General features: G+C 39.1%; 1 long non-coding RNA gene across 1 annotated transcript; it reads right to left on the reverse strand.

Annotated features, from left to right (window-relative positions):
• Positions 1 to 5,031: 5,031 nt before the first annotated feature.
• Positions 5,032 to 9,144, reverse strand: LOC113288600. The gene is made up of 7 exons (XR_003330670.1): positions 9,055 to 9,144; positions 8,288 to 8,632; positions 7,825 to 8,184; positions 7,259 to 7,701; positions 6,808 to 7,167; positions 6,114 to 6,706; positions 5,032 to 5,389 (listed from the first exon to the last, which is right to left on the reverse strand). It is a non-coding gene; the product is annotated as an uncharacterized LOC113288600 (long non-coding RNA).
• Positions 9,145 to 26,683: the final 17,539 nt, after the last annotated feature.

Consider the following 26,683-nt stretch of genomic DNA (forward strand, 5'->3'; position numbering starts at 1 on the left):
ATATTATCTCTTAATTGTAGGATCATACGAAGGATGTGCTTATTTTCCGAAACCAAGCCGAGGCTCATTGGGATTTGTCTAAGGAGCATGAAGATGTTCAAACAATAGTTAAGGATTTTGATCTATATCCTTTGGTTGAAAATTATGTGAAACCAGATATTGTGACAGTCAATTGCTTCGTCGAAAGGTATCATGGTGAATCAGATACCATGCACTTCCCGTTTGGCGAGATAACCTTGATCCATGATGATGCTCAGAACATCCTAGGCTTGAGTGTTACCGGAAAATAAATTGCATAAGGAGATAATCATTCTTTTGATCTAGAATGAACGAAGTTGCACGAGCTTACCAAAAAGTTGCTTGGTTGGGACTACAAAACTTCTGTGGAAAGATTCTATGTATCTAAGCTTAATAGGACAAAGACCATCAAGCTGACCCTGCTTAAGGAGAAGTTTCAGAACTCAAAGGAAAGAAGTTTGAAGGATGGATGAAACCCCGCACAGATTCGTTATACAGCTGTTGCGTAGCTGTTATTCATCTTGGGCACTAGGGTATTCCCTGACACTAGTGGCAACAGGGTTAGTGCAAACTTCTTTCAATACTTGGATCCGTTGGAAGATGTCTTTAGATATTCTTGGGGGACCGTGGTAATGACACATTTGATGACGAAGATGAGAAGGGCCTATTTGGCGGTTACAAACCAATTTTTCGGGAATTTCACTCTACTCCAGGTAGTTTTGTTTTTAAACTTATGTTCTTATTTATATTGTTTACATGTACCCTTTTCACAAAATTTACTGATTTTTATATGTATCATTTCACATTGGTATAGGTATGGGATTATGAACATTTCCCAACATTGTTCAAGGACAACCCCTTCTTGAAGATTATTCTCGTTGATGACCCCGAGGAGCCTAGAGCCAAGAGATACCAGTTCAACAGCCATCCGAAGCCCGGTAACGATCATCGACTGACAGATATGATATTGGCTCTGGGCGCAATGAATACCAAAGATGTTGTGTTCTACCCTTACAAGGAGGCTAGAGAAAACCGCCAATATTTGAGGTCTCATAACGTTGCATTTTACAACGGGCCTTTGTTCCACCCAAAGGGATACGTTATGGCTGATCCTCGACGTGTGATGCGGCAACTTGAATACAAGCAATTACCCTGCTACATGACATCCTCTACTGAAAGGTATCAGCTTGACCTTTCTGTGTCCATGGAAAGTTTCACAAGGTTGAGGGTAGAGTATGATCCAACTCCAGAACCAACACATTGGAGGGATAGGGAAATACATCGGATATAACACTCATTAGTGTGTCATCTTGATCGGTTATGATGACCCTCGTAAATTGATTTTCCGGGAATAATAATTTCAATTTTCGTAATGCCCAATGATAATTGTAATCCCTCTCATTTTCCATTAAACACCAAGCCAATGTAAATGACACCTTGTCCGATGTTTGTCCCACGATATTGAACAACGACATGTTGTATTTGTTTGTCTTGTAGGTGCAATCTATCATAAGAACACCACCACATGTATGAGCCAATTATGAAAGCAAAGGATACGCAATGAATGAGTTTGTTGTCCGTTCATCTTTTAATTATACCGTGTATTTGTGATCCCAAACTATCTTCTCAAATTCTTGCATAACGGTCCCCCCTTCCCATTCCACCCTTGTAATGGTTGCTTGTGCGCTATAGATTGTACTTAGAGAAGAAACGTTCTGATCATCCTTTTCCTTGAACCCTCTGAGAATCACTCTTGGTTTGATACATGCTTTGGTCATTATCTTTACATCCTCGAATTCATGAGGTTTTAGCTTCGCAACTAGGGAGTGACCAACAAAATCTTTCGGATCCCGGTGGTTATGACGGCCAACCACACCGCACAATCCCATTCCTTTTCTTTGTCTTTGTCTCTTAAATAGAATAAAAGCTTGAAGGGAAAATTATCCTTACTCGTATGAGTCTTGTATACCCTATTGGTCTTCTTTGGATATACATAACCCTTTATATTATGGCTATTCTTCTCCTTGTATTGCCCACTTCTCTCGCAAACCATCTCAAAACGATTATCTGAACGTTGGGTATTCCTCACCAACACACACATGTTCTTAAGAGCCGTCTCTTTTTCCCAAGCAATCGCTTCATGTGGAGATTTTATTCCCTACATAAGGACAACAATGGAATATTATAAGGTTCATTACAAGCAATCCCCACATAAAGTTCTAAAAACTAGGTGAAAAGTATTGTTTGGTAACATACCAGAGGAATTTTATAGTATTCGGACGTATCCAGACCAAGCGGCTTGGAATTTGTTGGATCAATGTATGTCACAATCTAAGGAATGAATGAAAAGAAAATTGAATTAGTTCAAAAAAAATTTAAAGTACTATGCCGGGTACTATTTCCGGCATGCTCGACGGCAGTTCGGCAAAAACGACTTAAGCCAGAAATTAGTGTCGGCATTCTCGGAAAATGTTCCGGCTTTCCGGAAATGCACTTGAAAAAGAGCACCTAATTTTAAACAGTACCGGCATTGTATTTTCTTGAACATCGATGCCGGAATTGGTAATACCGGCATTCTCTTTACACAAGGTCCGACGCCGGAAACCGGAGCTGGCATTCCCGATACTTCTAAAACAACGTCGGTACCAAAGTGACTAACTTTTGGATGTTTTTCTAGTGGTACCGGCATGCTAGATATGAAAGATTCCAAGCCGATATCTCGTGCCGGCTTGGTCCGTAATTTTTTTACCACGCCGGTAATAGGTTCCGGCGTGCTCGATAATTTGTATAAGACGCCGGTATTTAAGTTCAAAACTCTCTAACTCCTGGATGTTTTATTGGTGGTACTGGCATGGAAAGTTAGGAGGGAACCATGCCGGTTTGGATATTCCATGGAACATTCGGTGGTAGGTAAAGAGTTAACTGCGTGCCGGCATGGTTTTTTTGGTTGAAGACCACGCCGGAATTTATTTCAGAATAGGGGAAATCTATTACCGGCATGAAAATAGTATGAATACCGTGCCGGTTCTGGTGGTGCCGGCGTGGTATTCATACTACGGGTATGCCGGCACCAAGCTTTTTCAGAGAAAAAATGGCGGTTTCAAAAAAAAATGATCAAATTTTCGACCTCTTTGTAGCATTACCTGTGTGTTGGGGTTGCTTGTATGTTGAACATGTTTATTTTCTTGGGTTGATTCTTCAAGAAACACTTCATGCTCACGAAAATCACGATCCAAGGGTGTTGGTTCATCATATAATTCCAATTGTGAGTTGTTATCATTAACCGAAGATTGAATATATGATTGTTGTTGTAGTTGAGCTAAAGATTCAGCATCTGCGATTCTCTCCTCACAATCATCTTCCATTTTCACAAAAAAATTTCCACCCAAAAATATTTTTCCCTCCTTCTACTCTCACCTCCCTCACACAAATTCAAATAAAAATACACACTAATCTATCCCCCAAATACTTAAGATTTTACTAATTATTATTAACCACTAAACCTGATTAGTGAGGGCTAGATTTTAAAAAAATAATTACATAAAGGGTGACCCAGATTTGATATTTGGATCCCTATTTTGTTATGTAGCTATATCCCCCAATTAGTTTTGATATCCCCTAATCGCGCATTCCTTATCTAAGGCTTTTTTTTAATACCAAACTTATCCTTGGTAATCAGATTAGTGAAATGATTAGTGAGATTAAATTAATAAGTTGATTTTTTTTCAAAAGAAGAATTATTGAGAGGGAGAAGATGAAGATGAGGATTTTGGAAGAAAAAAAGTTAAGATCTTTTTCTTTAAGAGCCACAACAAGAATATGATGTTTTGGGTACTCACGGATACTTCAAATTTAGTTAATGGTGCTTGAATTGGCCAAAACATTCATAAAAATGAACAATTTACAAATTGATTTCGGTTTGGTTAAAAAAGTTCGGCTACGAAATCTGAAGAACAGGTAGCCAAACTCATCTGCAAGTGTAGTTCGGTTAATATTTTTGAAAACACAGGTAGCCGAACTCAGCTTTAATGGAGTTTTTTCTTTCAGAGAAAAGTTCGGTTAGGAGAAGAAAATTGCGACGTAACCGAACTAGAAGTTCGTCTAGGAAAAAAATTTGTGACGTAACCGAACTCAATATGCAGGTTTTTCAGAGAAAAGTTCAGTTAGGAGAAAAAAATTGCAATGTAATCGAACTTTTTGTGGCGTAACCGAACTTTTTGCGGCGTAACCGAACTATAAGTCCGGGTTGGACTTTTTTTTTCCGACGTAACCGAATTTTTCTCTGAAAACAAAAACCTCCATTAAAGTTGAGTTCGGCTAGTTCGACAAAATTTTGCACATAATTCCTAACCGAACTTCTCTATGTAACTTCCATTTTCAACTCATTTTGATGATTACTTCTCATTTTTTCAACGGAAAACGAATGAAAAGTAATGGATTTGTTATAATTTTGATTTTGTTAATGATTTAAATTAATCTTATATATAAAGGTGGCGGTAGTGGTGATTTGAGGTGGTGGTGGTGGTCGGCGGTGGTGATGGGAGGAGATGGTTATATATATATATATATAGATGGTGGTGATGATGGGAGGAGGTGATTATATATATAGGTGAAGAGTAGGTTAGTCATTTCCATACTTTAAGACACCTGTTATAAGTATAGGATAGACATTCCTATCACTAAGTAATCCCCCACCATTTTTGAGTAGTCCCCGAAAAACGGTTCCACATATAGGGGTTTATGAAATTTGGAACTTCATCATCACCCAACCCAATTGCCCAAGTGCTGTTGTGCTTGACAGTATTTGGGAGTTTGTACGCCATTTCCTCTAAGAGTATATATACCATAAAAGAAATACATGATTGATGAGATGATTGAGAATTGAAAAGTGACAACCATTGAAATCTGCATATATCACTTGATACTGGTGCGATAACTCTAATTATCACTTAGCTATACAAGAAATTGTGTGCATTATTGGTGATCAATGTAACTTATGACAATAATAAAGATTGTCAAAGATGACAACAAAGATGCAACCAAGAAGGCAGTGAAGCTGGTAACAGATATTGAGAATACTGAGATGAAAAGAGATTTTAAGAGAACCGTCCTCAAAATAGTGCCCACAAAAAAACGCTGATGAGTGACTAATGACCGATTATTAATGGATTCACATTTAAAATCTTTTTGTTGGTATTTAAGTAAAGGTTCCTGTTACTTCTGTATTTCATACAAAAAATCAAACAAACAGGGAAATACAAAAAGTTGAAATCCCCTGTCCTTGGTCAATTGGTCTTATCTATGACTTCATTTCTTTTCTTCTACTTCTAATCCATGTTAAATCTTCTATCTCCTCCTAATATAAACATACCTGCATACGATGAAATAAGTTAGTTTACCCATGAATTGATGCTTTAAAAAACATAACATTTTTTGCAGTGGTGTTCAGATTCTCTCCTATATTCTTTCTGGTTGCCAAATATCAGTTTGATCAAAAAGAACAATAAACTACTGATACCAATAGCAATAAATAGTTGTGGCTTTTAAGAGCCAACACAAGCTTGAGTACTTTGTGCAGTCCGGCTCGTAGAACATGTTTAGGACTGGACACCCACTACATTTCCTATTTATTTCACTCTCTTTCTCTCATATACACTTAAGGTTTATTATCCACCCAGTCAGTTACTAAGTTACTAACTTGATTATGAACTTCCCCCTAACCCAGTGAAATCACAACAACTAACAGAAAATTACCATGGTCCAAGCTTTGTTAATATGCATATGACACTTGAAGCCAACCATGGTCCAAGCTTTCTTATTATGTATATGACAACAGACAATATCCAATAGGAGCGGCGCACAAATAATTTGATAGAAATAAAAGTGATATACAAATACGTCAAAACGAGTGAACACATATGATAAGATCATCCAGAACAAAGGCTTGACATTTATGGAAGTTCAAAAGACTTGGGACACACAGGATGGAGCTAATCCAACCTATGCCCAGACATTTCACATGTTTTTGCAACTAACACACAGGAAAGAACTATCACTAAGAAAGACGAAATGATTATATTGCAAGTAAGAATTACCTTGTTATTCCTGACAGGCTTGAGTATTTTAATTACGCAGAGCTATGGTTCTCCATGGGGGAGATAATGTTTACCAGCAGCGTCAGATTTAATAAATCTTTTGATCTTAAGCTCCATCTCATCTAGCTTGTTGTCAGCTTGATCAAAATAGCCTTGGCCGTATACTGTTAGACTTGTTGGATTGGTATGGATATGCGCCAATAAATTGGCAACCTCATTCGCACCTCTGTATAATTGAATCAACTCGCAATGCGCAAAATGCGACTGACATTCGATAATTCTATTGATCAATTTCTTCAGTTTGTTTGACACTCTGAGGTACCGACCTATTAGTTTATGCACCACTAGTCCGTTGTCCACATGATGAAGCGCTGGCAGACAATCCGTGCCCAATACAACGTTCTGAAGACCGAGGTCTTTCGTTTCCTGAATCCCCAATATATACCTTCGAGTTCAGAAGCAAGTGACGAATATGGTGTGGCACCACCAGCAACTGCCACTTCCACTTGAACATTCTGAACTGTTTCAACATTCTGAACTGTTTCAAATTGTCGGATAATACAGCCAAATCCAGCTGTACATTCTTTATTTGCCTGATTTTCACATTCAAAAGTACAACATATTTATTATATGACATGATACACAACAACATTCATCTTAACAAGTTCAATGAGACTTTGCGTTTGTTTATTACCTTAACAACGAACGATCCATCAGTATCGATACGGCTGATTCCTTTAGCAGGTGGTTGAATCCACGGCACCCTACCATTAATCTTCTTTTGGGGCTGAATACCCTTCATCTTCTGTTGGGGCTGAATAGGGGTGACGGTAGGGTTTTGCACCATTGGGCTCTGACTTGACGTGCTCTGACTTGACATGCCCTGACTTGACGTGCTCTGACTTGACATGCCCTGACTATCTGTTGGACTCTGAGTTAATTTGTTAGCCTGCACAACACCAGCGCTCACCTTGTGTTTTTTAGCTTCCTTGACTCTATTTCTTTTTTCCGCCTTTGATACCTCATCTATTGCATCCAAAGCTACACTCCCCAACTGAGCAACAAATTGGATATGAATGCTTAATCTTCGGAAAAGCAAATCTAAGAATGGAAATGGAAATGGAAATTGGAAAGCAAATGTTTACCTCACAAAATGTGACAAACAGAGCAACTGGATGGCGCACCATCCAGTAGCCAGAAGACGATCATTGAATTCTTGCCCTTCTCAGAAACAGGTGCCATGTCAAGCCATTCCTTGTATCTTTTTATTTTCTGGTCCATAGGTCTTCCAAATCCAAATTCAAATTTCAAAGATATAAATTTCTGTTCGTCTTTGGATGACAAAGAAATGATGGGTACGATGTCCAAACTTTCAACGTAAGGGTTTCCACAGGCTTCATGTGTTTCTACATACGTATCCCCGAAATAGAGCAACTGCATTATCAGGGGATAAGAAGGACATGTATCATCTAGAAGAACGTCATGTGTTTGTTGTTTGACAACTTTTTTCTTCAGAACTTTATCCTTCGTCATCATCTTTACTATATCCTTGTCTGAATCATTATTTAGAAGATTCCAGCGGTGCAATCTGAGATAGAACAAGAGATAGAACAAGAAAGTTCAATGTATATTAACAACAATGATGATAATTAATAAAGCAAATGATGATGATAACTGAGAGAAAGAGAGAGGGGGAGGGAGAGATTATTACGCTTTATTATAGTTCTCTATACAACCACGGCAAACACTTGTCATTTTATAAGCCACTAGATCGCCATGATGATCTATTAAGAAGGACCTAGAAGCTACTGACAAGTAACTGCCAAGACCTGACACCTTCTTGAGCATATGTGTATCAATACATAACGTTATAAATCCAGTTAATATTTCATTAACTAAAAACCCTTCAGCTTCTAGTTTCTTTAGCTCAAAGCAGTTAAACTCAAACCAGGGTTTCATCTTCGAGAAGGGCACTACTCTGTCCAGGCACAAACACTTATAACCGTCTCCAGTTCCAGTTTCCGTGTAATCTCTTGCAAGAACTTGAATGGTGAAAGTGCAGATATAAGACCTGTCAAGGGGGGACAGCATAGTCACATTGTGCAAGGATAACAAGATGTTGGAGGAAATATTTGTTAGACGATAAAAAAAGGAAAAAGAAAGGGAAGAAAAACCTTCTAATTCTTTTTCAACAGTAAACCACAACGATGCAAGGTCCTCAGACTTATGTAGAACAAATGCGTGCATCTTGAATAAGGAAGTCTCCAGAATGATTATTGTCAAGCAGACAATACCTACTCCTACGGGTAACCTCCCCCTCCTCCTCATCCCCCTCATCCTCATCCTCATCCTCATTCCCCATCATCATCCTCATCCTCATCCTCAGTGTACTGCTCAGCCTCAGTGTCCTGTTCCATTTCTAACTCTGGAATCCTATAAATGTGCTCACTAGTAGAAATTATGTGGGGAATGAGCCTCCCAGGGAGTTTATATGCTTCCATCTGGGTAGATGTTTCCATCTGTTCATCAAAAATTGTTTTCATATTCAATTGTAAAAACCAGATTTATAACTTTTAATTCAATAAAAAATTTAGTTACATCAGAATATAAAACCAAAACCTCAAATCAACAAAAACCACAACCAAATCACCACCCACCCATCCTCCTGATAAATAGAAGAAAATATCATCTTAACAAAAAAAAAATGTCAAAACCCTAAATACGAATTCAAAAATACCCTCATTTAAAACCTAGCACCAAAACGTGACAAATAGAACCTTATGTGTATCATCTTTAACAGATGAACTATTTCGGAACTTGCTTAAAAAAAAATGTCAAAACCCTAAATACGAATCCCGAAATTTAAAACCCTAGTAACAAAATTAAACACTGATTACCTAATTACATAATCGAAGAACAACAAGAAGAAGAGAGATCGTACCTTAACTTCCAAGAAAGAAAAAGTGAAGAAGAAGAAAGGTGACGGCGATGGCGGAGAGTTGTACTGTTTGCAGAGGGATGCACTATATTTTCTCCGCACCTTCTTCGCTAGGCTTGCCCTATAACCAAGGCTAAACCCGGAAGCTGGGTAGCACTGGCGCTGACGCGGTCAAATTCCTAGTTAGCCATTTGGTATTCGGAAAATGTACAGTTGGAGTATTATTCGGATTCATAAAAGTCAAACTCGGCCAATAATTCAGAGTGATTCGGTTGTAAATTCGTACGGTATATGGAGGGTGGTACATGCCCCCATTCCACTATATTGCCAGACTGACAGGGAGATTTAGCTAGACAGTCTGCTACTTTGTTACATATTCTAAGTGCATAAGCACAACTCCAATTAGGATAATTTTTACATAGTTCATTACAGCACTCAAAAGAGAAAAAGACTGCCAGGGGGAGGAGGTAAACTTTTGGTTATGAACAAAACAATCCCCTTTGCAGTCAGATTCAAAGATGACTCGATTCAACCTTGTCGATGTGTCTAATGCATAGTTTCATACGATACCCATGTTTCTGCCTAATTAGCATGTTTTGTTCTCCTTAGTAATCCCTTTCCTGCCACATATCGTCCTACAGAGTCCCTTGTTATCGTACCAATACCAGCAAAACAAATTTTTTTATGGAGTGAAGCATCAAAATTCATTTTTAAAGTGTCAAGTGATGGAGGTATCCAATGCTGGTTAGAAGGTACAGGGTTTCTATTATGCCTAGTATGAGCATGATTAATGATGGAAGAATTTCTAGTAAGATAGTGACAAACTCTATGTATAACAATATTATGATTCAGAGTGACATGCTGGAATATTACTTGACATCTGAAAGACCATATCTACCAAAAGAGTAGTTGCAACTGCGTGAATGGAGGGAGAGCAGAAACAAAGTTAATAGGAGAATCAGGTGAAATCCAACTTTTGATCATGGAATTTTTTAGGAGATCATTTCTTTTCACACTCAATACATTATTAAATTTCTTTGGTGCTGTAAGCACAGACGTAACAATGGTGAACATCGTGCCTACAATCAATGTTCGCATTAATTAAAGATACGATAACAAATGTAATAACAATGAATAAATGTGTGCCATGGGGAACTCTGAGTTTTGGGGCTCATCAATGACACAATGATTTACGTGGTTCAGCGCTAAGGCCTACATCCACGGGGATGTTGGTTTTCACTATGGATCATATAAGGTTACAATAGTTAGTCGAATGACTCTGTGTAGGGAACGAAGGTATGATGAGAAGATAAACTCAATACTTACAATTATAATTTCTCTTCCTAGCTATAGTTCTCTCTCTCTAACTATGGTTCTCTCTCCTCTAGAATTGTGGTCGGCCCCCTCTCCTTTAGTCGAGGTGGGTATTTATAGAGTTTTTGTCTAGGGCCCATCTCTCTGACTCATCTGAATCTTAGCTTCTTGACAGCTGTGTTGGTACCGATAATGAGCTTCGTTATTGCCCGATCCTTCTAACGGTCATGTGTTGCTACGATGACCAACCTCCTCTTGCTTCATAGAATTCTTGACACATGCCCTAGGCTCGTAGCATTAAATGCGGGTGGTTGGGTCAGACCGCACGCGTCAGACAGTTGTCCTTGTCGCAGTCACTTCTTTGTCAGTAGCATGCATCTGCTCCGTTCATCTTGTACCCATCTAGGGATGGGGAAAAGTAGATTTCGGATCCTCTATGGTACTTCTCGGATCCTTGTTTATCAGGTGTCCTTAAGTCTTGATGTTGTTGGATTTATTTGTTGATATCGATGTGGCGAGGGATGAAAGCAGGGCTCTTAGATGTAGCAACGTGTCATCAAAGGTTGATGTCTCCTCTCCACATGTGTCACACGTGTAGCTTTTCCTCCATGTGGCTAGCTGTGATTTATGTGTATACAATTTTCCCCTTTTTCTTTCCAAGTTTGAATTTGGTCAAAATTGGAAGAAAAGTTGTCCTTCAACTTCCCGCATTAACTCTTCTCTTATTTGTGCACGTTTCCCACTCCTCTACAATAACCCCCCTTGAATTTCGGTGCGGTTTTCCATTTTTTACACTGGTTATAAATAAGGGAGAGGGAAGGTGAAAGCCTTAAATTTTTATTCTCATTCTCTGTCTTCTTGTTCTGTTTTCGTTCTGTGTTCTCAATTACTTTTGCAGAGAAAAATCTTGAAATTCAACTTGTCTTCTTACTCATTAATTCTGCTGGTGGTAATTCTTTATCGTACTGATTGTCTTCCGCACATCATCTTTGTTGGGAGTAACTTCGATCGGCGATTATTGACTTCTTCAAGCTACTCGCCTGAGTTCCGCCATTGTTACAAGTAATGTGTTCTTCACAGTTCTTTTCTTTTAGGTTTTGCGATGGGGAATACATCATACGACAGTATATATACTTGCCCCTATTCTCCATCGTAAAAATTCAAAAACTCTATTTGTTGATGATCATGATTTCTGATTATTGATGCTTTAGAAAACTCTGTTTTCTTATGTTCATGATTTCTGATTATTGATGCTTTATGCCCCTGTTATTTTAGTTATGGCGGGTAATGATCGTCACAGTAATCCATATAGATATCCTCCATTGAGTTCTTATCAGTCTCCTCAGGCTAGGACCACTGACACTTCTCCGCCGAAAGGTGGACCTACACGATCCTCTAAATCAGATTCTCATCCTCGTAAAGTCTCCTCTTCGTATACTCCGAGGGATGCTCCCCGAAGAAAACAAAATCAGGCCCGGAGCCCTCGCTACGCTGTTAACCGTCCTACTGGTAAATCTTCTTTCCATCGTTTAGAGGCGTTAGCTGAGCCCATCAATACTATCATTCCTCAGTCTGCTTTTCAAACCCCAGTCTTCGCTCAAGGTATCTTTGTTGAAGAATCATTTGTCAAAGAATCATGTATCCAAGGAAACTAGCTCATCAAGGAATCCATCGTCGAAAAGAAAGGCTTCAGATCTGAATCCTTCGTTAGATAAGGAAGCGTCTTCTAAAGTTTCTCGTTCGGCACGGACAACCCCAGCTCCAAAAAAAACACGTGTTGTTTCGTTCAAGCATATTGATCTTGAGGAGTTTAAGGTTCGACACGGTCTCGAGAGTTTTGAGGTGCGTTTCTACAATCATGGTGATGACTTCACTTACAAGATGATAAGTAATTACAAGTTTGATTCTCAGCATCTGTTAACGACAATAGGAGCTTTTGAGGCGGGTTTGATGTTCCCTTTATATAAATCTGGAGATTCTTTATATTATGATGTGTTGGCTCGTCATGAAGGTTCCACTTGTCATACTCATTGTTGCTCTGTGGTTCAGCTAAGTGGAAATTACTTGAGAACTCTTCATGAGTGTTATTTGCGAAGCAAAGATCATACCACGATGAAATGCTATCGTCTTAATCCAGATGAACGAAGCTGGTACACCGTTGAGAATTTTAATGCTTCATTTGCAGATTATGTGAATAGTCGAAACCGAAAACGCTGGAGTGTCGGTCTTCGTACAATTACTACTTCTCATGGTGTAATCCGTCTTCCTAACAAACTGAGTGACACCAAGCTGAGATTCGTCCCTGGTACTGAGAATATTGACAATCCTCAGTAATTTCCTTTGAAGGAACGCCTACGCCATGACCATGATTATGAGTGGCATGCCACTCGTATTGAAGTCATTGGTCCTTGGGCTCATGGATGGATTCCTGGTGAGATGGGTGGCAGCCTACTGATCAGAGCAAAATTCGTGACGTTGCCCCTGTTCGTTATGGTGACTTATTTCCTTGGGATTTGAACTTTCCTGGCATGAATTTTGATTACAAGGACGATGATGAGGATACCGATGATGAGGAAGTTTCGCAGGTTACTCTTCCTTCAAAGGGTACCACTGTTGTCAAGGTATGATTTAATTAGCATGTCGTATATATGTAGTTGAGTATATATACTTGCCATTATTCTCCATCGCAAAAGTTAAAAAACTTTGTTTGTTGATGATCATGATTTCTGATTATTGATGCTTTATAAAACTCTATTTGTTGATGATCATGATTTCTGATTAGGAATTCTTTATGACCCTATTGTTTTAGTCATGGCAGGTAATGATCGTCGTACTAGTCCATATAGATCTCCTTTGTTGAGTCCTTATCGGTCTCCTCAGGCTAGAACCGCTGACACTTCTCCGCCGAAGGGTGGACCTACACGATCCTTTAAATAAGATTATCATCCTTGTAAAGTCTCCTATTCGTCTACTCCGAGGTATGCTCCTCCAAGAAAAGAAAATCAGGCACGGGGCCCTTGCTACACTGTCCTACTGATAAATCTTCTTCCCATCATTTAGAGGCGTTAGACGCTGAGCCCATGGATACTATCATTCCTCTGTCTGCTTTTCAAAAACCCCAATATTCGCTCAAGGTATCTTTGTTGAAGAATCCTTCGTCAAAGAATCCTGTACCCAAGGAAACTAGCTCATCAAGGAATTCATCGTCGAAAAGGAAGGCTTCAGATCTGAATCCTTTGTTAGATAAGGCAGCGTCTTCTGAAGTTTCTACTTCGGCGCGGACAGCTCCGGCTCCAAAGAAAAATGAACGTGATATTTCTTTCAAGCATATTGATCTTGAGGAGTTTAAGGTTCGAAACGGTATCGAGCGTTTTGAGTTGTGTTTCTACAATCAGGGTGATGACCTCACTTACGGGATGATAAGTAATTACAAGTAGGATTCTCAGCATCTGTTAACGACAATAGGAGCTTTTGAGGCAGGTTTGATGTTTCCTTTATATAAATCTGGAGATTATTTTTATTATGATGTGTTGGCTCGTCGTGAAGTTTCCACTTCCCATACTCATTGTCGCTCTGTGGTTCAGCTAAGTGGAAATTACTTGAGAACTCTTCATGAGTGGTATTTGCGAAGCAAAGGTCAGACCACGATGAAATGCTATAGTCATAATCCTGATGAACGAAGCTGGTACACCGCTGAGAATTTTAATGCTTCATTTTGATATTTATGTGAATAGTCGGAACCGAAAACGCTGGAGTGTCGGTCTTCGTACTATGACTGCTTATCATGGTGAAATCCGTCTTCTTAGGGAAGTGAGTGACACCAAGCTGAGATTCATCCCCGGTACTGAGAATACTGGCAATCTTCAGTACTTTCCTTTAAAAGAACGCCTCCGTCGTGACCATGATTATGAGTGGCATGCCACTCCTATTGAAGTCATCGGTCTTTAGGCTCATGGATGGATTCCTGGTGAGAATGGGTGGAAGCCTACTGATCAGAGCAAAATTCGTGACGGTGCCCCTGTTCGTTATAGTGACTTCTGTCCTTTGGATTTGAACTTTACTGGCATGAATTTTGATTACAAGGACGATGCTGAGGATACCGGTGACGATGAAGGTTCGGAGGTTACTCTTCCTTCAAAGGGTACCGCTGCTGTCAAGGTATGATTTAATTTAGCGTGTTGTATATGTATTTGAGTATATACACTTGTCCCTATTCTCCATCGCAAAAGTTAAAAAAACTTTGTTTGTAAAACTCTGTTTGCTGATGGTCATGATTTCTGATTATTGATGCTTTATAAAACTCTGTTTGCTGATGGTCATGATTTCTGATTCTTGATGCTTTATGCCCATGTTGTTTTAGTCATGGCGGGTAATGATCGTCGCACTAGTCCATATAGATCTCCTCCGTTGAGTCCTTATCGGTCTCCTCAGGCTAGAACCGCTGACACTTCTCCGCCGAAGGGTGGACCTACACGATCCTCTAAATCAGATTCTCATAAAGTCTCCTCTTCATTGATGCTCGTAAAGTCTCCTCTTCGTCTACTTCTAGGGATGCTCCTCCAAGAAAATAAAATCAGGCACGGGGCCCTCGCTACGCTGTTAACCGTCCTACTGGTAAATTTTCTTCCAATCGTTTAGAGGCGTTAGATGCTGAGGCCATCAATACTATCATTCCTCAGTCTGCTTTTCAAAAAACCCAGTCTTCGCTCAAGGTATCTTTGTTGAAGAATCCTTCGTCAAAGTATCTTGTACCTAAGGAAACTAGCTCATCAAGGAATCCATCGTCGAAAATGAAGGTTTCGGATCTGAATCCTTCGTCAGATAAGGCAGTGTCTTCTGAAGTTTCTCCTTCGGCGTGGACAGATTCAACTCCAAAGAAAAAGAAACGTGTTGTTTCGTTCAAGCATATTGATTTTGAGGAGTTTAAGGTTCGACACGGTCTCGAGTATTTTGAGGTGCGTTTCTACAGTCAGGGTGATTACCTCACTTACGAGATGATAAGTAATTACAACTACGATTCTCAGCATCTGTTAACGACAGTAGGAGCTTTTGAGGCGGGTTTGATGTTGCCTTTATATAAATCTGGAGATTATTTTTATTATGATGTATTGGCTCGTCGTGAAGGTTCCACTTCCCATACACATTGTCGCCCCGTGGTTCAGCTAAGTGGAAATTACCTGAGAACTCTTCATGAGTGTTATTTGCGAAGCAAAAGTCAGACCACGGTGAAATGCTATCGTCCTAATCCTGATGAACGAAGCTGGTACACCGCTGAGAATTTTAATGTTTCATTTGGAGATTATGTGAATATTCGGAACCAAAAACGCTAGAGTGTCGGTCTTCGTACTATGACTGCTTCTCATGGTGAAATCCGTATTCTTAGCGAAGTAAGTGACACCAAGCTGAGATTCGTCCCCGATACTGAGAATACTGATAATCCTCAGTACTTTCACTATACAAAATCAGGGAATTTATAACACCCGATTTTATAACGAATATTTTTTAAGTAACGTCGTATCGACGTTGGTAACTTTGTAACGTCAGATAATCGTTACAATAATTGGTATTTGTTACAGAGTTTCAGGAGGGTTGTGCGTAATTACCTTCCTATCCTCAACTTAAAATGCCAAGTTACATCCAATCTGTTATATTTGACACCTCGAACCTCGCTCGGACGAGAACATTGGGTCTGTATATGGTAATCTTGGAACCTGAGTTAAGTGATAGGTTGCAGTTTCATCCAATCTGAATTATTTGACACCTCGAACCTCGCTCGGAAGAGAACGTCGGGTTTGTATATGGTAATCTTGCAACCTAAGTTAAGTGATAGGTTGCAGTTTCATCCAATCTGATATATTTGACACCTCGAACCTCGCACGGACCAGAATATCGGGTCTTTATATGGTAATCTTGCAACCTGAGTATGCCTTGTTTTGTTTCCGATCATGTGTTTGACCATAATCTGACCGTCTTGACCACTAATTTGACCAACTTGACCACAAATTTTACCAACTTTATCTCGAACGGGACGCCTTGACCCAGATATTTTGAGAGAAAAACAAATATCTCCTCAATTATTGTACTTTTCTTTCTTGTCTGAAACTTTTGGCTCTCAAATTTCGTTTCGCTCTCACTTTCCCAATCTAATAACTCTTTTTGATATCCACTCCCTCACAAATTTGAAACCCTATCTGATTTCCCTCTCAAATTTCATTTCCCTCCTCTGATTCAATAATTTCAACTCTCCTCATGTTTTATTAAAAGGGTTAGACGAAGAACTCTGACCTTTTTGCCATCTTCATTCAACTCTAAAGAGGGATACGAAGAACTCTGATACCTCTTTACTCGCATCTTTCACTGTATCTCATTCAATCTCAAGGTGTTTTCTTTGTGCCTTTTAGCTACGAATTGATTTATCAAAATTGTTTATTTTTCTCGTTTAAGGTTTCAATTTGTTTAATAGATTCACTGGTATGTTTTAAATTTGTACTTTTCCCTTTAAAATTAGGGTTTTCCTGGTTGTAATCTCAATAGATTTCAACAAGATATTTTTCATTTTTGTTGTTGTTGTTGTTGTTGTTGTTTACTGCTTAACATCTATACTGTTTACTGCTTAGCATCCATGAATAATGTCTTTCAATAGATTTCTGCTTTACATTTAATAGATTTCTGTCTTTCAATAGATTTTTGTTGTTGTTGTTGTTTTTGTTGTTTATAAGCTGATGTTTACTGCTTTACATTCTTTTTTCTCTTGGATGCTGTAATCTCTTTCTATAGATTACAACCCAAATAAGTTTTATTCAACTCAACTGTAATCTCTTTCATCAGATTGCTGCTCTAGATTTATGGTTTTTTTGTTGTAACCTATTTCCCTCTTGTTCTGTATGTGGTTTGTTGTTACGTTTCCTATATGGACAGTATTGTTCATGAAAATGTCTTTAAGCGTTTGAATAAATTCATTATTAGACAAAATCAACTTTGTCAAAATGAATTTATTCCTGCCTTAGAGAGCCTTGCAGGATTAATATACACTTACATTGATATGAGTTGTATCTTTCGTCTAAGATTCTAGCCATTCCCATGAACACGATGGTGCTGCAGGTTTCCTTTTTAATCGCAAGTTTGTTTTGTCACCTATTATGATCTATTCATTAATGAAGTTTCTATAAATGATTTGATTCCAAGTTGTTGAACATGAATTGCAGGATTAGCCTTCAACCACAAAAGCACAGGAAATTCATTTTTATGCCTAAAGATACAACACCAAGCACAGAATTTTCGGAGACAAAACATATATATTACTTGTCAAGTGTTTTGAAGACTCTGTGCATTTGGGTTGTTTCTTTTGGCACAAATCATGATCCCCTTATAGAGGTGGATGTAGCAAACTATACAAGTAACCTCATTAATTCCATTTGGAGAGTGAACATGTGGCTGCTACAGGTTTCCTTAAGGTTTTTTTTTTACCTATTATGATTTTTTCAAGTATGTTTTTTACATGATTCCTAACAAAAGATGCAACTTACCACCATACAGTTTACGGAGTGGAGATGCATTAGTTGTTAGGTTTGATGTAAATTAAGGAGATCAATGCATCAAACTTGCCAACTGACTCATCTCCACTCTAATTTCATTGGTGGGTAAACTCGTATAGTAAATAGTTTATCTTGTTATCATTAGTTTCTCTTGGTTGATACACTAACTTAATAATATTTTCGCAGTTGGAGATGTGTTAGTGTCGTAGTACCACCTGAAGTGAAGAACAAGATATGAGACTGTTAGTTGTTCCTGCAAGACTGTTCAAGATCTTGAATAAATGAAGTTCTTCATGTGATTTTATTTCAAGCTCTTGAACAGGTCTGGTAGGATAGGTATACAACAACGAAAGAACAAAATATTCATTTTTATGCCAGAAGAAACAACTCAACACAGGGATTTCACATAGAGAAAACATATTACCGTTTATCTTAATTTTCCGTGAACTCTGTGTAAGTGTGTTGTTTATTTTGGCACAACTCAGGCTCACCTTACTGAGATCGATGCAGTAAACCTGGAAAGTAACCTCTTTAATTCCAGTTAGTGAGTTAACTCTTTACACATTAGAGTTTCTTACATTACTTATTATTATTAAGGTCTTTTTCCCTTGATGAAAATTGATTGATTCTTAATACCCTTCCCTGTGTTTTTCCAAGATTCTTTGATGCGACCTGAATCTGTGTAAGTGTGGCAAAAATTCATAGGTAACAAGTGCATATCTTGTAATATGTTTTTGCCACCACTTACGTAGGCTTGCAGGACCAGTGAGGAACCTTGAGATGTGCTTGCATAGTCGTTATATGAGACACTGTTGATGCGAAGGTGCAGGTTTCCATTTCTATCTCAGGTTTGTTTACTTACCTATTATGATCTCTTCAAATATATGTTTTACATGACTCCTGCCAACAGGTGCAACTTACCACCATAGATTTTTCAGAGTGGATACGTATTAGTCGTTAGGTTTGCTGTAAATGAAGGAGATCGATGCAGCTAACCTGACAACTAATACGTTTTCCTCTCTAATTCCATTGGTGACTAAACTCTTATGATAATTAGTTTTCCTTGTCATTATTTTATCCTGACATACTCACATACTACCATTCTATTTTTGTTTTCTGAGGACTCATTGACCGAAAGACTTGAAGTTGGAGATGTGTTAGTATCGCGGTACCATCTGAAGTAAAAAACAAGATAGGAGACCGTTGTCTGTTCCTACAAGGCTATTCAAGAGCTGGAATAAATGAAGTTGCTTCAAATGATTTTATTTCGACTTCTTGAACAGGTCTTGTAGGATATGCGTTGTTTCTCTTGGCACAAATAATGCTTACCTTATGGAGATTGATGATGCAACAATCCTAACAAGCAACCTACTTAATTCCAGTTGGTGGGTAAACTCTTACCATACTAAAGTTATGTGAATTGCTTATTATTATTATGGTATCCTATAAATGAAAAATTTGGTTGATTCATACTACCATTCTCTTTGCTTTTTGAGGATTCATTGATACAAACACTTGAAGCTGGACAAATGATGAACAAGTGAGACCATGTTGGCCTTGCAAAGCTGTACAAGCGAAGGGATTAACTTGTAACCAAGATCAAGATTCTTGAATTAAGTTTATCCCACATTGATAGAGAAATATAATTAGAACTGTTGATGTGCAAGAATACCTGGACATGTAGACAAGTTGGAAGATATGAGACAGTGTTGGTCCTGCGAAGCTGTGGAAGTAGGACAACTGAGAAGTAACACATTATCGTCTCTAATTCTTATGGTGAGTAAACTCTTACTACAAATTTTCAGACTTTTTCATATGAACCGTGTATGTAAATTGGCAGTTACAATTATGTCAAATAAATATAAACTTTTGATACTTAGGTTGTCAATGTTCAAATTATTATGATTGAATGGTATTCAACAATGAAAATGTATGAAATCCAGAATGACAATGCACATGTAACTGAATGATTCTTTGTCTCTCCTGCGAACATTGTTTCCAATTTGATTGTCACTAATTTTATTGTTTGCAGAATCATGTAAAACGATATGCCCAAATTACTGAATGAATCTTTCTCTCCTATGAGATATGTTTCTAATTTTGGTTTCTGTTTCGTTTATTGTTTTGTTAAGATACTAGAATTGATGGCAAGAGCTGGTTAAGTCTACTATGATCTCAATGGACAACTTCTTTTGGCGGATAACGACTTTTTTCAACCAAGGTATATATAATGCAGAACAATACTTGCTTATATTTAGAAGCTGCTGAAAAACACAACCCTTCTCATTTGATTATAACCATATAGGGAACCATGTATTTTTTTAGGTTTAAGCAGTTCTTCCAATGTAAAGATGATACTCAAATATACTTTACATATGTGAATGATTGAGGAGTATGCATTCCAGAATAATTTAATGAACTTATGCTCCTAGAATGAGAATGTATGTAATGCGGAATGAAATTGAATTATAGGTTTCAGATTTAGTATTCAGGTTCAAAAATGAATTGCAATGCAACTTCATAAACTAATTGTATTGCAGCTTCAGAAATGGATTGCATTGCATTGCAGGGTCCAATTATGAGAGCTTATTTATAACAGTAAATAAATGTTTTTTTTTTTGAAAACTATTTTTCTTTTTACCAACGTCGAATCAACTTATAATATCTGTTAGTAATTCGAACACCTGGAAAATTCATTACTGTTACAATGCATTGTCAACATCTAAAGCCGTTAGTCTATATGTTACAAGCGATAGACACGTGGCAGACGACAAACGTTACAGTCAGCTGTTACGAATCGAATCGTTACAACAAGTTGTTATATCCAAACCGTTACAATGAAACATCAACGTTTGAAGTCGTTACTTTAAACGTTAAAAAACAATTGACACGTGTTGGACGGAAACCGCTACACTGAGCTATCACGGTTTTAAATCGTTACAATAACTGTTAGATCCCATCTGTTACAATCAACGAAGCAACGATTAAAATCGTTGCTGCTAGCTGTTACAAGGAAGGACAGGTGGCAATAAGTCAACCGTTACATACAAAGTCGCCGTTACAGTATCGGTTACACCGAACTGTTACAGTCTAACCATTACGATCTGCACAATAACGTCTATTCGTTACAACAAAGTGACATCAGATAAATCTTGTGCTGACTAGATAATCGTTGGTGTATTTCTTCCAACGAATGAAACCGTTATTTAATAAAATTTTATTGTAACGAAATGAACCGTTGATAAAATATTGTAACACTAATACTAACGGAACTTTTCTAACGTTTTTTTAACGTTACAATATATAGACACTAACGTTTTTTCAACGTTACAAATTCCCTGATTTCGTGTAGTGTTTCCTTTGAAGGAACGCTTCCGTCGTGACCATGATTATGAGTGGCATTCTACTCCTGTTGAAGTCATCGGTCCTTGGGATCATAGATGGATTCCTGGTGAGAGTGGGTGGAAGCCTACTGATCAGAACAAAATTCGTGACAGTTCCCCTTTTCGTTATGGTGACTTCTGTCCTTGGGATTTGAACTTTACTGGCATGAATTTTGATTATAATGACGATGCTGAGGATACCGGTGACAAGGAAGGTTCAGAGGTTACTCTTCTTTCAAAGGGTACCGCTGCTGTCAAGGTATGATTTAATTTAGCGTGTTGTATATGTATTTGCCCCTTGAATCAGAGGTTGAAAAACGACTTTTGTAGGTACCGAAGAAAAAGAAAGTTGGAACTGTTGAGTCTTCTACTGTTGAAATTGAGGAATCTGGGATTTCTAAAGTAACTAGTCAAGTAGGTGATGAGGATGGTTCTTATGACGATGATGAAGAATTCTCTGATAATGAGGAGCGTACAAAAACTACTCCTGACAAGAACGAATATGAGGAAACCCTTCCTGAAGGCCAGAAGGATGATCGTGCGTTTGAGCTTGAAGATACCCCTTCTCCCGATCAAATAAATGAAGATTTTGATCTTCATACTTCGGCCTCTAAGTCAATCAACCTGTCTGAATCAAATCAGGAATTTTCATTTGGCAAGATTTATTCTTCTGGTGGTCAGATTGACCTTGGTGATGCTATGGGTATTGCTTCGGATTTCTCATTGCTGTCTCCTAATAATGATTTGGAGGTTGAGGCCGAAAATATTGACGAGAATATTGATGAGGAAGACAGCTCCGAAGGAGAAGATGTTGAGGAACTATCTGCCAGAGGAAGTAAGGGTAAAATAGCCGTTGTAGATGCTTCGGATGAATTCGTTGGCGCGGTGATGCGATTCGAAGATGACGAAACCTATGATTGGATAAAAAGAAAGGACTCTTAAATGTTCCCCATACTTCCCCTGTAGTTTCTGGTGAGAGGGATTTTGATGCCTTCACTCGTCAACGGATTCCTTCAAGAGAGAGCGGCTGAAGTATGGTAACATGATCTTAGTGTCGTCGTCCCTCCAAACCTTTTGGATTATGCCCCTTCATTCATTGAAGATATGATGGCCATCGCTGACGGGTACCAGTACGGCCTTCCCCAGCAGTGTATCATGGAGGTTGCCTTGTGAATTCTGGTAATTCATGCTTCTTTATTTGTTTTATATTTATTCGTTCTGACACTCCTTTTGTTGCAGTTGTTGAATAGTGAACGCTGTAACCATACTCTCTACCAGTTTTTTAGCGCGAAGGCTCTGAAATTGGAGGCTAATCTTCGTCAAAGGGATGACGAACTTAATGCTGCTCAAGAGTCTGTGAAGTCTAAGGCTAAGGAAATCCTAGAGCTGAAGGAACAATTAAAAGGTAAACATCAAGTCAGTACCGCTGAGGAGGGGCTTCGTGAAGAGTTGGTTACTCTTCGTAAGGAACTTGAGAGTACGCGTGCCAATGCTTCATCAGCGAATGCTTCATCTAGAGGTTTGTTACTATCCCTCTTATCTTTCTTGGTGTTCTTTCTGATTTATCCGCACCTGTCTTCAGCAGGTGATACCGAAGAAGTACTGAGGCTTCGGAATGATAGGGCTAGCCAAGCTTTGCGCATCAGGGAGTTGGTCGCCGAAGTGATCAAAGTGAATGAATATGGAAATTCTCATGTTGATGAGCATAACCTATTATTGGATAAGTACCACGAGCGGCGAGAGAAAATGGTAGATATGTAAAATTCGATGGATGCTGCTCGTCGTCAATTTGATGGTGCTCCTTCCTGGACCCGCCAAAGTCTTGGTGAAGCTCGTGAAGCTGCTTCTAGGCTAGAGGCTAGGGCCGCTGATCTTGAAAAAGAAATTCGTGAGGCTCGACCATCAGGCTCGTGACGCTGGTTCGTGAGCGGGATGATGCCAGAGACGAAGCCCATGCCCTTAATTTAGCATTGGCTGCTTCTCGCGCCGATGTTGCACGTTTGGTTGAGTCCGAAAAATATCGTGAAGTGAACATGTATAAACTTACAAAGGGGATTAGGGGAATCACCAATGAAGTCAATCACCTTCGTCATTTGGATTCTATGAAGCAGGTAGAGTTGGATCAATGCCAATTTGATCTTGAAAACTGTCTTCAGGATTTTAAGAAACTTTCCAGCGAGTATGATTTTCTTGACGAAGCTCGAGATGACGTTGTGAATGAATACGAAGTAGCTTCGGCTGATGTCGAAGGTAGACGTTCGTTATGCGGGGTGTAATGGCCTGTTTGCTTTATATGATTGGATTGTCTTTGTTTTTTGCAGAACTCGAGGGAAAACTTCTCCTTGCAGATGAGAAATTTGAAAAGACTCAATCTGAATTAGTCCATCAGCAGGATCAGACTCACTACTTTGAAGGGTTAGTTGGAAGTATTAATGCGGCTTCGAAGGAGACTGCTAAAGAGTTGGAGCGTCTTCAGTCATTGTTGACAGCTGCGGATACGAAGCTTACAACATTTACCATTGCAGCGCGTAAAAAATTGGCCGAAGAGGTGAACAAGACTATTACCAAGATTGAGACGGATCTCAGGGTTCAGCCTAACCTTAGGAAGTGGAAGCGTCATCCTGTGTCGAAGCTTCCCAAATCCATCTCTGATCCGTCTTCGGGTGGCAGCGTTCTGATGAGTGCCAAATATTATATATATTTGCACCTTTTTATTGGCATTTAACTCATCATTTATGCACTAATGCTCCATTTTATCCCATATTTTGTATTTTCGTTGTTTTCAAGAATAAATAGTTTTCTCAATTAATTTTGCATTTTTAGGTACTAAATAAACCTGGTTAACTCACGGAGCGAAAAGAGCAAAGACACGGGAAAAAGCCGAAGGAAACTCTAGCGGAAAAGAAGTGAAGAATGCAGTATGGAAGACTCAAGGATGAAAATGGGCTTAACAAGGAAGAAATTGTTCTTAAAGAAGAAGTGGGCTCAAGATTACCTAAGCCCAAACCCATTTCCTAAACCCAAACCCATATCCTAAACCCAAAATCCAAACCCAAACCCGCTTTTCTCCTTAGCCGTCAGATTGGATCCATTCCATCATCTAACGGTCGCTTCATCAGAGTACATCGAGCTTTGATGTTCCTGTCTAACACTATAGCACCTAACTCCATCTTGGACCGTCAGTTTTGATGTATTCCATATCCAACGGTCGCTCCACATCCACTTCCATCGCGCCGTTGGATCATTCTCTCATCTTTTCATCCAACATCTTCCCTTCGCTGACATCAAAATTTGATGAGCCCGCTCAACACCATAACCTAGAATACCTATACCCCAAAACTAACATCCCCTAACCCATTCTTCTCTCGAGCTCTTCTTCCCCTTCTTCCCAAAAATTGCATAGCCTGCAACTCCATCACCACCACCATTCCATCACTGCCACCATCTCCATCTCACCCCAGACCTCGAGCATCACCACCACTACCTTCCCCCGACAGAAACCCATCTCCTTAGTTTCCCTCTCTCTCATTCCTAGCATCATTCCTAGATGCTATTCGGCAGTGAGAAGCTAGGGTTCACTAGGAGTGCAGAGAAGACCAGGAAGGCATGGGTTCGTAGCAGAAAAAGCATGGGTCGAAGTGATAAAGCAGTTATCTAGCATGGGTGGTACGAATTGGTTAGGTAATTTTCGAAACCCTAGTTTTGGAAATTAAGGATTTTTTTAGAACTCATTGTAACTATAAATTGAGTGTGTGGGTGTGAGTAGGAGGTAAGCCTGGGTTAGCCAGAGCAAAGCCATTAGAGGCCTGGACTAGCCAGTACCCTCAATGTTATTGTCCTGTTGATGTTCCATGTAGTGTTAATGTTCAACTCTCTATTTCAGTTTTCAGTTAGTTACAATATGTTCTAATTTGCTTGCTGACGTTTCAATGAAACCCTAATATTGATGTGTGTTTATTTTGATAGTATTGCTCTTGGATGTTTACAATTCTTATGAAAGATTCAACTTAGTGCATCATCATCTTGCTCTCACATTGTATGTCATGCATACCTTGTAGTTAGGTTTACACCATGATGATTGAACTACAACTCATGCTCAAACAGGTCATCTTTGATCCTTAGACTAGTTGTACTTGACTTAGACAATTAGTACTTTGGAGAAAAGCCTTAGTTGTGCTTGGTCTTTCTAGTGGGTAAACCCCTCAGATATAGGGCAGACTAGGATCTTACTCCTTATCTGCTATAGGGACAAGAATGGCGCAGTCAGTGGAAGGCATAGTACAAGATTAGTGGTGGATTTGATAACCTCAGTTCACTCATCTCTCTGTTTAACTTGCTTACTGCCTGTGTTACTGCCTCTTTTTGTTGTTGTTGCTCTTACTTTTACTGTCTTGCATTTTACTTCACCACTTGTTTACTGCCTTGCCTTTGGTTATTGCCTTTGTTCTCTGTTAAGATTAGAAAACAGTTTAGGAACTTCTCTAGCTTCAAACACACACACTAGTCCCTGTTGGATCGACCCGTATTTGCACATTCTACAACACGACACCGTGCACTTTCGGTTTAACATGTAGGCTTTATCTTTCTTTTATTTTCTGTCATCTTTCATAGCCTACCAAGTTTTTGGCGCCGCTGCCGGGGACTTGGCGTGGCGTGTTGAAGTTTCTTGGCTTGTATCTTCGTTATTCTTGCACTTTCTTAGTTGTACTTGCACTTATCTTTTAGCTTTTTCTCTTGCTGTTCATTTGCATCATCACTACATCTGCATCTTCTCTGCTCTAGTAGCATTTGCATTTTGCATCTTTACTGCATATTGTTCTTGCATTTATCTTTGCGTACTGTTCTGCATCATAACTTGCATATTTCAATTAATCTTACTGTCTCCTGAATTCACATAATCTCTGCCTTCTTGCTGTGCATCTCATTGCATTTCACTGAACTTGCAAATTTTGCTGCTGTTGTGGTGCTGTGGAGCTGGTGTTGCTGCTGCTGCTCTTGGCTGTGCTGTTGCTGTGCTGCTGCTGCTGCTGCTGGTGCTGTTGCTGCTGTGAACCAAAGCCCAACTGGGCTGTGCAACTAGAACAACAGAGCAGCTGTGCTGTGCTAAAAAGAGTAAGCCTAAACCCAATAACTGTGTGGGCTTGCTTTTAAAAACTGAAATACTGGTCCTTGTAAATTGATTCTGAAACTCTTGAACCCAAGTGCACTTTTTTTCTGAACTCTGGGCTTGAACCCAACTCAGAATTTGTAAAACGTTTTTAAGCCCAAGTGGGCCTCGTATTTTGGCTAACTGAGAGCCCAAAAATCAAATACCCAGCTGGGCCTCGTGCATTTCTGGGCTTGGTTCACTGAACTCGTTAGTTGGGCCGTGTACTCAAATCTCTAGGCCGTTCGCTGGGC

The sequence above is a fragment of the Papaver somniferum genome, chromosome 6, assembly GCF_003573695.1.
Source record: "Papaver somniferum cultivar HN1 chromosome 6, ASM357369v1, whole genome shotgun sequence".
NCBI lineage: Eukaryota > Viridiplantae > Streptophyta > Magnoliopsida > Ranunculales > Papaveraceae > Papaver > Papaver somniferum.